The sequence below is a fragment of the Arachis hypogaea genome, chromosome 9, assembly GCF_003086295.3.
Source record: "Arachis hypogaea cultivar Tifrunner chromosome 9, arahy.Tifrunner.gnm2.J5K5, whole genome shotgun sequence".
Classification (NCBI taxonomy): domain Eukaryota; kingdom Viridiplantae; phylum Streptophyta; class Magnoliopsida; order Fabales; family Fabaceae; genus Arachis; species Arachis hypogaea.
The window spans coordinates 94509511-94521846 of record NC_092044.1 but is presented as its reverse complement, the minus strand read 5'-3'; the positions used below and the strand labels follow the sequence as shown (position 1 = coordinate 94521846).

The window sequence follows — 12336 nt, the reverse complement described above, 5'->3', positions numbered from 1 at the left end:
TTTCATGGAATAGATGCTTGTAATGCTATAATGATAAGAAAATATCATCGAAAAATACTGATCAGATTTAATCTACATTTTCTGATAAGCAAATGAATTGGCTAATGCAACTGGCATCTTGTAAACCAACTTAGTGATTTCCTTTTCTCCAATCATACTAGTCTTCATCAGAATTAAATTTTTCAGTTGTTGCAACGATGTTTGTGGCAGATTCATTATCTGAAGTGGATCATTACAAACAAATGTAATAACCTCAGATGTATGAGAGATTTCTCCATTTAGATATATGATAACATAAATATTTTCAAAGGCCATAGAGAGAGCAAAAATAGCTATGACGAAAATTTTAAAAGAGAAGTTTAAAGGTGTGGAAGAGAGAGTAGAAGAAAAGCGAGTTGAATAATTTGGAAGTGGCTCGTAAGCACCGGCATTTATATAGTGAATTTTTTATCCCATTTCTCATGCGGTATACGCTATTTGGCCCATTCTGTTTGCAGTACAACAGAATTAGATGGCTATTTCGTGGGTGCCCCACTTAATGTGGCCATTTCGTAGGCGTTAGCTGCAAAGTGGTGGCAGACCTGTAGTACGCCCTATTCGCATGCAATAAAGGTGAAATGGAGTTCTAGTTTGTGGCTACAGTAGGTAAGGTGGTTCTGACACAAAACTCCCATTTCGTAGGCAGTTCACCTGAGATGGCTATGCGCATTTTGATCTTTCTTTCCTTCCAAGCGCATTTTTCTAAATAATGATTTTCATATATTTATTTAAATAAAAAAGCCCAGATATTGATGTATAATATAAAATAAAATAATGGTGGAGTGGGAAAAGCAATGGTACACGAGAAAAATCGTTTCAGTTTCAACAATTTTATTAACATGAAACTAGAGATAGCAACGGATTTTTATGGGAGCCCCTGCCCCTGCCTCTATAATCTGTCCCTGTCTCCGTCTTTGTTTCATCTCTGCTACGAGTAACGAGAATCTTGTATCTGCCGAATACTGGAGTATCTGCAGATATCTGCAAATTTTTATAAAAACTAATAAAAAAATAAAAAATAAAAAAATAAAGATAGTTTTTTATTGTTATTACAAATATAATTTTCATTGTCTTCAAAGACTTAAACAACAATAACCAACAAATATTTTTATCAAACATATTTATAAAACAACTAAACATATCCAAAAATAAAAAAAAATAGAATTTATCACATTGTAAAATTATAATTCTCAAGCCTTCTTTCATACATCCTGTAATGGTAGTGATGATAGATTCCGATTTATTTGAATCCTACATTGAAAAGAAGAAAATAATTAAAAGTTAAAATTGTATAATAAATCAACAATAAGTCAATAATATGAAAAAATAGTGTATTCTATGTAGTAGTTTACCTACATCAACATCTCATTCAATGTTATGAATTGTGTAGCACTCAAATCCTATGTTAGTTGTGGTGCCAAGTTCATTCCAAAGACAATCTTGATTACACAATTAAACCTCTAATGTATCTGGATGTAACCTACTACGATGTGATGTAACAAATTGGTCACCCATATTAAATGAAGACTCAGAGGCAACTGTAGATATTGGAATCACCAAAAAATTCCTAGTAATAGCTTGCAAAGTATAAAATTTTGCTTCATTTACTTTTCACTAATTTAAGATATCAAAATGATGTTCAGTTTGTGGTATTAGTCTCTCTTCAAGATAATAATCTAATTCACTCTTTATATCAATAAATGTGGATTGCTCACTTACATGTGCAGCAAAGTCAACTTACCAAGATTTGTGACTAAACTTCCTCCTCCTTGAACCTGAAGGAATTGGTGGTGGCGGCAACATATCTAATTGAGCAACTTGGTCTATCTCTTTCCTTGGTTGCATATTCTAAAACTAAATCTGGCAATCTTTTTCACTTGACCAATTACAACACATGCCTCTATCTCACTATATATTTTACAGAAAAAGAAATTTAATGAATTGAGTTTGTGTGTCGCCATCATTAATTACTTTTGGTGTCATTTTGAGTTAAATGTGTTGTGTTTGTTGTCATTAACTTGGATTTGTTATAATTAGTTCATATAAGGTAATTGTAGTGATTCTAGTGTCATTTAAGCAATGTTCATGACTTTTTTGAACCAAAACTGATTTGGATGTATTTTGTAGTTGATTGAGTCTTGTTTGTGTATTTATTCTGAACCGAGTTTGTGTCATCATTATTAAGTAATTTTGGTGTCATTTTGAGTTAAATGAGATGTATTTGGTTTCGTTGACTTGGATTTGATGTAATTGGGTCATACAAGAAAGTTGTAGTAGTTCTGGTATCATTTAAGCTATACTCATGACTTTTTCTTATCCAAAATTTATTTGGATGTGTTTTTGTGGTTGATTGAGTCTTGTTTGTGTGCTTGTTCTAAACTGAGTTTGTGTGTCATCATCATTAGTGCACGTGTACGCAAAACCCACACTATTTCATTCAACAGTAGCAGTACCAACAAGTGCACTGGGTCGTCCAAGTAATACCTGAGCGAGTCAGGGTCGATCCCACGAGAATTATGGCTTGAAACAAGCTTATGGTTGTCTTGCAGGTCTTAGTTAGGCGAAATCAGAAGGAGTTGTAAATTAGCTCTTAAAAAGTTATCTATTAGGAATTATATGTTGGGAATAGTAAATAACAGGATTAGAGTTGAGAGTCAGAGTTGCTTTGTCTTTCTGAAGTAACTCTGGTACTACTGTCTTTTTTGCTTGTGAATGATCTTCTTCTATGGTAGGCTGTAAGTGATCAAAGCCATGCCAATGGTCCTTGATCTCCTCTACTACAGAATGAACGCCAGGGCCCTTGTCATTCATTCCAATGGAGGGTGAAGCACTTAGCAAGTCATTTTCTTGGTGATCCTACTCAAAACTCCACAGACAAGGTCGAATCTTCTGGATCGGAGAACACTGCTTCTTTGGAATCTAGCCAATACCACAGAGATCTTAATGTCCCCAGAGATCGGCTAAACTGATGTCTCGAGAAGTCCCCAACAAAATCGTGGATTAACCGTCTGAGAGATGTATAACCATAGCTGTTGGCTCGTACTTTTTTTCCAGGTACTCACACGAACCCAAGTAGACGCGAGTGTTTATCAGGCACGTTCGTCTTAATGTGATGAATAGAGCCAATTTGTCAGATCGTCCTATTCATCACGATGAAGATCGAGATATACATCTTAGAGATAGATCAAACACAGATCGAAGAATAAGAAATAGTACTTTTATTAGTTCATAGGACTCAGTAGGGCTCCTCCTCTCAACCTAGGAGGTTTAGAGGCTCATACTGAAATAAAAATACAAAGATGAAAATAATGGAAGACCTCCTTCCCAGAGGAGGAGGAAGGTGATGAAAATCTGTTCAAGTCTAAGTCTTTTTTTTTAAAATACATGAAGTTAATCCCTTAAATACTAAACAGATAACTAGTAAGGGTAAAACAGTCTATTTAGTGCTAAAATCTACTTCTGGGGCCTACTTGGTGAGTGTTTGGGTGGAGTTTTGATGTGATCCACGTGCATTGAGGTTCCTTGGACGTGAAATGCCAACTAGGGGGTCCTTTCTGGGCCTTTGGACGCTGGGTTATGCTCTTTGTGCGCTGGATGCTTGGAAGGATACAGGAAGCTAGTGTTGGACACCAGTTTTGGGCCTTTTAATCCAAAGCAAAGTATAAACTATTATATATTGCTAGAAAGCTCTGAAAGTCAGCTTTCCATAGCCGTTAAGAGCGCTCCATTTGGACTTCTGTAACTCCATAAAAGCTCTTCCAAATGCAGGCAGGCCAGATCTAGACAGCATATGCAGTGCTTTCTCTGTCTCTGAATCAGACTTCTGCTCTAACTCCTCAATTTTATTCAGAAAATACCTGAAATTTTCCAAAAAATAAAAAAATCATAGTAGAATCCAAAAATGTGATTTTAACACTAAAACCTATAAAAACCTAATAAAAACTACTAAAAACTATATGAAAGTGATGTTGAAAAGTGTATAAAATATCCGCTCATCAATCATTAAGTAATTTTGATGTCGTTCTGATATAAATGAAGTGCACTTAGTTTCATTGACTTGGATTTATTGAAATTAGGTCATACAAGAGAGTTATAGTAGTTCTAGTGTCATTTAAGCCATATTCATGGCTTTTTCTTAATTTGATTTTCCTTCCTATTTGTGTTTCTTATTTTAGTAGAAAAACATGCAAGTTTAGAATAATCTTTGCAAAATTTTTCAACTTTTTCAAGTGTGTTGAAAGTCATCCCAACTTTTGACACAAACTATTCACTAACATGACCAAAAATCTACAAAAACATAGAAAAATATTAAACACGACATATTATAAACTAACAACATCACTAAAATTGTTCATATTCGTAATCAAAGAATTTCATCAACTCATTGTTAAATTGAAATCACATAAGTAAAAAACAAAATAACTAATTTCATTTAGCACCGAATATATAGCATAAGAACCAACAACATTAACCACAAAATCATATATCAAAGTAACCACAACAGAATACACAGCACTAAAATTAATTCTATCTTGCACCAAATTATATTTTAAAAAAATAGTAAAATTATCATTAAACGTTACAAAAATAGGTTGATCAAAAAAATAATTCAAAACTCCTAGATTCTATTCAAATCAAATCTTTAATCATCAAGACTGATTTTCACAAAGAAAAATAAAATATTGAATTTAGTAAATAATAATAATATTTTTAGTGATGACAAACATATATTTAGTTGTGTTTAAAAGTCCAATGTTGTTTGATGCATGTTTTAGTAATGCAGGCCCAAGTTTGCTTGTACAGCCGAACATAAAAGAACAATGTGTATAAAATGAGGAAAAAGCTTATGCCACAACCCAACTCGTTAGCTTCATGAAGGAAAAAGCAAATTGCTACAAATGGAGCTTTGACAATTTGGGTAAGGTAAAAATGAAGAAAAAGGTGCATCACTTTTTAACTTGACATCAAAAAAGAAAAATGAGGGAAAAGCAAATTTTGGAGGTCAAGTCAAATCAAATGTAACCAAAATCAAATTCCTAAATCAGGAATGATCAGAAAAAAAGGTAATGCAAATTTATCATTCTTGTGCACACATAATAGCTTGTTGAAGATACTTTAAAGAAGAAGAAGAAAAATGGAGGTTTCTTTTTCTAATTTTTATCAAAGGGATGAAAATAAAACTTGAGGCCTAAGCACAAGATTAAGGGTGTTGATTTGGCAAACACATTGAAGACTTCATACCAATGAAATTGTTACTACCCATCTCACCTCTACACCACTTTACTCTGTTCTTGATCCCTGATTTTTTAATCTGACTTCTTAAAAGAAGGAGAAGACTTCAACTGGTTTAATTGCCCAAGGTATTGACAATAGCTCAAGCTTTGGTAACATTACCCCATACAAAAGGGAGTAATTAGCCAAAGTTTAAAGCAAGGAGAGAAAACCCACAAATATGAACCTATCCAGTACCCTCACTACTCAAGTCTAAAATTTTGGAAGCAATGCACCTATACTAAAGAAAATATTCTGCTAAGATGGAAGAAAACGTTTGAGAGTTCTAAAATTGGGTTATGCTTATGGCTTTCAAGCTGTTTTAATTATTCTCCTTCATGCTTCTTTATTGAATATTCTGATTCTTCAGTTTATCTTTCTTTATTTTTATGTCAATCTCTTTTATAATTTGTTTCTATTTTGTTTCTTGTACCTGAGAGGTATCCCTTGCTAAGTTGGGTGAGTACTTAGTGTTGTGAGTTTAGGAAGTGAACCTAGCCAAATCAATCTTGGTTAGAAGTTTGGTTTATCCCAGATAGGATTAGAAAGAATCCTAGGGAATTGGTGAATGTAAATCTTTGAAAAGATAGTAGAAATTCTACCATAATTGTGGTGGAGATTGGATATAGGTCACATTGCATGAGGTAGCTGAACTAGGATATATGGATGTGAACTTCTTTCCTTTCCTTTCTGCTCTATATAATCACTTTTGTAGACTCAGCAAAATCAGTTTTTGGTGTTAAAGTTTAAAAGAAATTAAAAGAGGCCCTAGATTCAAACCCCATTTCTCTAGCCATTGAAAACCTTCAAAAAATTATTCAACTTGTATACAAAACTACTACACGAGCGTCTACTACTCACAAACTACATTAATCAAAGGAACGAATCAAACCTCATCGAGTTTATTTGATTCAGAACAACGATCCAATTTGCCCTAGTTCAACTAATTTGTACTTACGTCGTACATTATTTTTGAAAACAAAACTTGTATACAATTCTGATTTCACTGCTTGATTTAGAAAAAACTAAAATCACCAGAAAACAACTAAAAATTCGATTGAAATTGAATTCAAATCAAACAACATTGATTGTAAAAAGAAAAATTTGTAGAGAGAAAGAGAAAAAATTTGCAGAAAACACAGAGAAATCAAGAAGAAAGAGAAAACACAATGAAAGAAGCCGTTTATGTTAAAAGTCAGTTACATATAAGTGGCACGTGGATATAAAAGAGGTTATGACAACTTGGTTGGACTTGGTTAGTAATTCACTTAATTGGAGGACATTATTGTTAAATAATTTGACGGGAATCAAGACAAATCAAAAGGATCACGTGCCATGATCCTTTCTGATACACTATACTCGTCGGGCTTATACTTCTTTTTTTGTTCTTATAATGCACTCGCACTCTCACGCTGTGACACTGTAATTTATATGAGTATTTATCCAAATTGGTTCCCACTAAATTCCAAATTAAACCTATTAGTCCCCAACAAATTTTAACAGCTTTGTGAGTTCCCAACAACCATTAATGTTTGTCAAATTGGTCTCCCCACCAACTCAACCTGTCAAACTCTAATGGGGATGTCCCACATGGCATGTTAACTGATGAGCGGATAATTTATACGCTTTTTGGCATTGTTTTTAGTATGATCTAGTTAGTTTTTAGTATATTTTTATTAGTTTTTAGTTAAAATTCACTTTTCTGGACTTTACTATGAGTTTGTGTGTTTTTCTGTGATTTCAGGTATTTTCTGGCTGAAATTGAGGGACCTGAGCAAAAATCTGATTCAGAGACTAAAAAGGACTGCAGATGCTGTTGGATTCTGACCTCTCTGCACTCGAAGTAGATTTTCTGGAGCTACAGAAGCCCAATTGGCACGCTCTCAACGGCGTTGGAAAGTAGACATCCTGGGCTTTCCAGCAATATATGATAGTTCATACTTTGCCCAAGATTTGATGGCCCAAACCGGCATTCAAAGTCACCCTCAGAATTCCCAGCGTTAAACGCCGGAACTGGCACAAGGATGGGAGTTAAACGCCCAAACTGACATAAAAGCTGGCGTTTAACTCCAAGAGAAGTCTCTACACGAAAATGCTTCAATGCTCAGCCCAAGCACACACCAAGTGGGCCCGGAAGTGGATTTTTATGTCATTTACTCATCTCTGTAAACCCTAGGTTACTAGTTTTCTATAAGTAGGACATTATACTATTGTATTTTCATCTTGGTTCTTCTGGTTCCCTCCCTGGGACCGAAGCCAATGATCACTCTTGTTCTTATGTATTTTCAACGGTGGAGTTTCTACACACCATAGATTAAGGTGTGGAGCTCTGCTGTACCTCGAGTATTAATGCAATTACTATTGTTCTTCTATTCAATTCCGCTTGTTCTTGTTCTAAGATATCACTTGTTCTTCCACTTGATGAATGTGATGATCCGTGACACTCATCATCATTCTCACCTATGAACGTGTTCCTGACAACCACCTCCGTTCTACCTTAGATTGGGTGGATATCTCTTGGATTCCTGATACACGATGCATGGTTGATCGCCTGACAACCGAGCGCTCGGCTGACAACTGAGCCAGCCATTCCGTGAGATCAGAGTCTTCGTGGTATAGGCTAGAACTGATGGCGGCATTCAAGAGAATCCGGAAGGTCTAAACCTTGTCTGTGGTATTCTGAGTAGGATTCAATGATTGAATGACTGTGACGTGCTTCAAACTCCTGAGGGCGGGGCGTTAGTGACAGACGCAAAAGAATCACTGGATTCTATTCCGACCTGATTGAGAACCGACAGATGGATAGCCGTGCCGTGACAGGGTGCGTTGAACATTTTCACTGAGAGGATGGGAGGTAGCCACTGACAACGGTGAAACCCTTGCATAAGCTTGCCATGGAAAGGAGTAAGAAGGATTGGACGAAGACAGTAGGAAAGCAGAGAGACGGAAGGGACCAAGCATCTTCATACGCTTATCTGAAATTCCTACCAATGAATTACATAAGTATCTCTGTCTTTATCTTTATGTTTTATTCATCATTCATAACCATTTGAGTTTGCCTGACTAAGATTTACAAGTTGACCATAGCTTGCTTCATACCAACAATCTCTGTGGGATCGACCCTTACTCGCGTAAGGTTTATTACTTGGACGACCTAGTACACTTGCTGGTTAGTTGTGCGAAGTTGTGATAAAGAAGTGAGATTACAATTGAGCGTACCATGTTGATGGCGCCATTGATGATCACAATTTCGTGCACCAAGTTTTTGGCGCCGTTGCCGGGGATTGTTCGAGTATGGACAACTGAAGGTTCATCTTGTTGCTTAGATTAGGTATTTTTTTTTCAGAGTTCTTAAGGATGAATTCTAGAGTTTCATGATGATCTGTTGAAGTCTGGCTGGCTGTGAAGCCATGTCTAATTTTATTGGACCGAGGTTTCAACTTATCATCACAAGAGCATGTTGATTTCTATCAATCTTGCTGTTGGAGCAGTGATCTGCTAAGGCTTGGCTGGCCATTGGCCATGTCTAGTGTTTTGGACCGAAACTTTCTTTGAAAGCTTGGCTGGCTGTGAAGCCATGTCTAATTCCTAGACCGGAGTCTTAGACTAAACATTGCATGATTCCTGGAATTCTCATCAAGAATTTTGATACCTTTATTTTCTTTCCCACTTAATTTTCGAAAAATCCAAAAAATTTTTTATGTTTCTTGTTTGAGTCTAGAGTCTCATGTTAAGTTTGGTGTCAATTGCATGTTTCTGTTCTTTTTGCATTCATGCATGTGTCTTAAGTGATCTTCAAGATGTTCTTGATGATTTCATTACTCTGATTTTTAAAATTCTCTTGACTTGAGTGCTTTGTGTGTCTCATATGCATTCTCATTTTGTTAGTGTCAGTAGTATACAAACTGCTAAGTTTGGTGTCTTGCATGCATTGTTATTTGATTTTAGTTGCATTTTAATTATTCCTCATTATTAAAAATCCAAAAATATTTTTATTTGTGTCTTTTCAAGTCAATAATACAGAGGATTGAAGATTCAGAACATACAGCAGAGGAACTACACAGAAAAAGCTGGGTGTTCAAAATGCCCAGTGAAGAAGACAGACTGGCGTTTAAACGCCAGCCAGGGTGCCTGGCTGGGCGTTTAACGCCCAAAAGGGTAGTAGTTTGGGCGTTAAACGCCAGAATGTGCACCATTCTGGGCGTTTAACGCCAGGATGGCACAAGAGGGAAGATTTTGTTTTCAAATCAAATTTTTTTAGTTTTCAAAATCTTTTCAAAATCAAATCTTTTTCAAATCAAATCTTTTCAATCAAATCTTCTTCAAAATCAATTTCTTTCTTTTTTTTTTCAAAGATACTTGCTATCAATTAATGATTTGATTCAACATTTCAAGTATGTTGCCTTTTCTGTTGAGAAAGGTTTAATGTTTGAATCATATCTTTTCTTGATAGCCAAGTCATTAATTTTTAAAATCAAATCTTTTTAAAAATGTTTTTCAAATCATATCTTCTCAATCACATCTTTTTAAAACCAATCATATCTTCTTAATCATATCTTTTTCAAAATAGTTTTCAATCAAATCTTTTTGATTTCTAATTTCAAAATCTTTTTCAAAAATCACTTGATTTCTTTTCCACTCTTGGTTTTCGAAAATTCTTAAAGTTTTTCAAAACGTTTTCAAAATCTTTTACTTAATTTTCGAAAATTTCTTCCCCTCTTCTCACATCCTTCTATTTATGGACTAACACTATTCCTTAATGCACAATTCGAACTCCATTTTCTTTGATAAAGTTCGAATTTTCTACTTCTGCCTTCCATTTTTCTTTTCCTCTGACACCTCAAGGAATCTCTATACTGTGACATAGAGGATTTCATATTTTCTTGTTCTCTTCTCTTTCATATGAGCAGGAGCAAAGACAAAAGCATTCTTGTTGAGGCTGATCCTGAACCTGAAAGGACCTTGAAGCGAAAACTAAGAGAAGCTAAGGCACAACTCTCTGTAGAGGGCCTAACAGAAATCTTCAAAGAAGAAGAACACATGGCAGCCGAAAACAACAACAATGCCAATAATGCAAGGAAGGTGCTGGGTGACTTTACTGCACCTACTCCCGACTTCTATGGGAGAAGCATCTCTATCCCTGCCATTGGAGCAAACAACTTTGAGCTTAAGCCTCAATTAGTTTCTCTAATGCAACAGAATTGCAAGTTCCATGGACTTCCATTGGAAGATCCTCATCAGTTTTTAGCTGAGTTCTTGCAAATCTGTGACACTGTCAAGACTAATGGGGTTGACCCTGAGGTCTACAGACTTATGCTATTCCCTTTTGCTGTAAGAGACAAAGCTAGGACATGGTTGGACTCACAACCTAAAGAAAGCCTGAACTCTTGGGAAAAGCTAGTCAATGCCTTCCTGGCAAAGTTCTTTCCACCTCAAAAATTGAGTAAGCTTAGAGTGGAAGTCCAAACCTTCAGACAGAAGGAAGGAGAATCCCTCTATGAAGCTTGGGAAAGATACAAACAATTAATCAGAAAGTGTCCCTTTGATATGCTTTCTGAATGGAGCATCATAGGTATTTTCTATGATGGTCTGTCTGAACTGTCCAAGATGTCTTTGGATAGCTCTGCTGGAGGATCTCTTCATCTGAAGAAGACGCCTACAGAAGCTCAAGAACTGATTGAAATGGTTGCAAATAACCAATTCATGTACACTTCTGAAAGGAATCCTGTAAACAATGGGACTAATCAGAAGAAAGGAGTTCTTGAGATTGACACTCTGAATGCCATATTGGCTCAGAATAAAATATTGACTCAGCAAGTCAATATGATTTCTCAAAGTCTGTCTGAAATGCAAAATGCACCAAGCAGTACTAAGGAAGCTTCATCTGAAGAAGAAGCTTATGATCCTGAGAACCCTTCAATGAAAGAGGTGAATTACATGGGAGAACCCTATGGAAACACCTATAATCCTTCATGGAGAAATCACCCAAATCTCTCATGGAAGGATCAACAGAGACCTCAACAAGGTTTCAACAACAATAATGGTGGAAGAAACAGGTTTAGCAATGGCAAACCTTTTCCATCATCTTCTCAGCAACAGACAGAGAGTTCTAAGCAGAATACCTCTGACTTAGCAACCATGGTCTCTGATCTAATCAAAACCACTCAAAGTTTCATGACTGAAACAAGGTCCTCCATTAGAAATTTGGAGGCACAAGTGGGTCAGCTGAGCAAGAAAATTACTGAACTCCCTCCTAGTACTCTTCCAAGCAATACAGAAGAAAATCCAAAAGGAGAGTGCAAGGCCATCAACATGGCCGAATTTGGAGAGGAGGAAGAGGCAGTGAACGCCACTGAGGAAGACCTCAATGGACGTCCACTGGCCTCCAATGAGTTCCCCAATGAGGAACCATGGGAATCTGAGGCTCAAAATGAGACCATAGAGATTCCATTGGACTTACTTCTGCCATTCATGAGCTCTGATGAGTATTCTTCCTCTGAAGAGGATTAGTATGTCACTGAAGAGCAAGTTGCTAAATACCTTGGAGCAATCATGAAGCTAAATGACAAGTTATTTGGAAATGAGACTTGGGAGGATGAACCCCCTTTGCTCACCAAAGAACTGGATGACTTGTCTAGGCAGAAATTACCTCAAAAGAGACAAGCTCCTGGGAAGTTTTCAATACCTTGTACCATAGGCACCATGACCTTCAAGAAGGCCTTGTGTGACCTAGGGTCAAGTGTAAACCTCATGCCTCTCTCTGTAATGGAGAAGCTAAGGATCTTTGAGGTGCAAGCTGCAAAAATCTCACTAGAGATGGCAGACAATTCAAGAAAACAAGCCTATGGACTTGTAGAGGATGTTCTGGTAAAAGTTGAAAGACCATTACATCCCTGCTGATTTCATAGTCCTAGAGACTGGGAAGTGCATGGATGAATCCATCATCCTTGGCAAACCCTTCCTAGCCACAGCAAAGGCTGTGATTGATGTTGATAGAGGAGAATTGATCATTCAAGTGAATGAAGA

General features: G+C 36.3%; 1 non-coding gene across 1 annotated transcript; it reads right to left on the bottom strand.

Annotated features, from left to right (window-relative positions):
- Positions 1–10755: 10755 nt before the first annotated feature.
- On the bottom strand, positions 10756–10863 carry LOC112714219 (small nucleolar RNA R71). The gene has a single exon (XR_003159174.1). It is a non-coding gene; the product is annotated as a small nucleolar RNA R71 (small nucleolar RNA).
- Positions 10864–12336: the final 1473 nt, after the last annotated feature.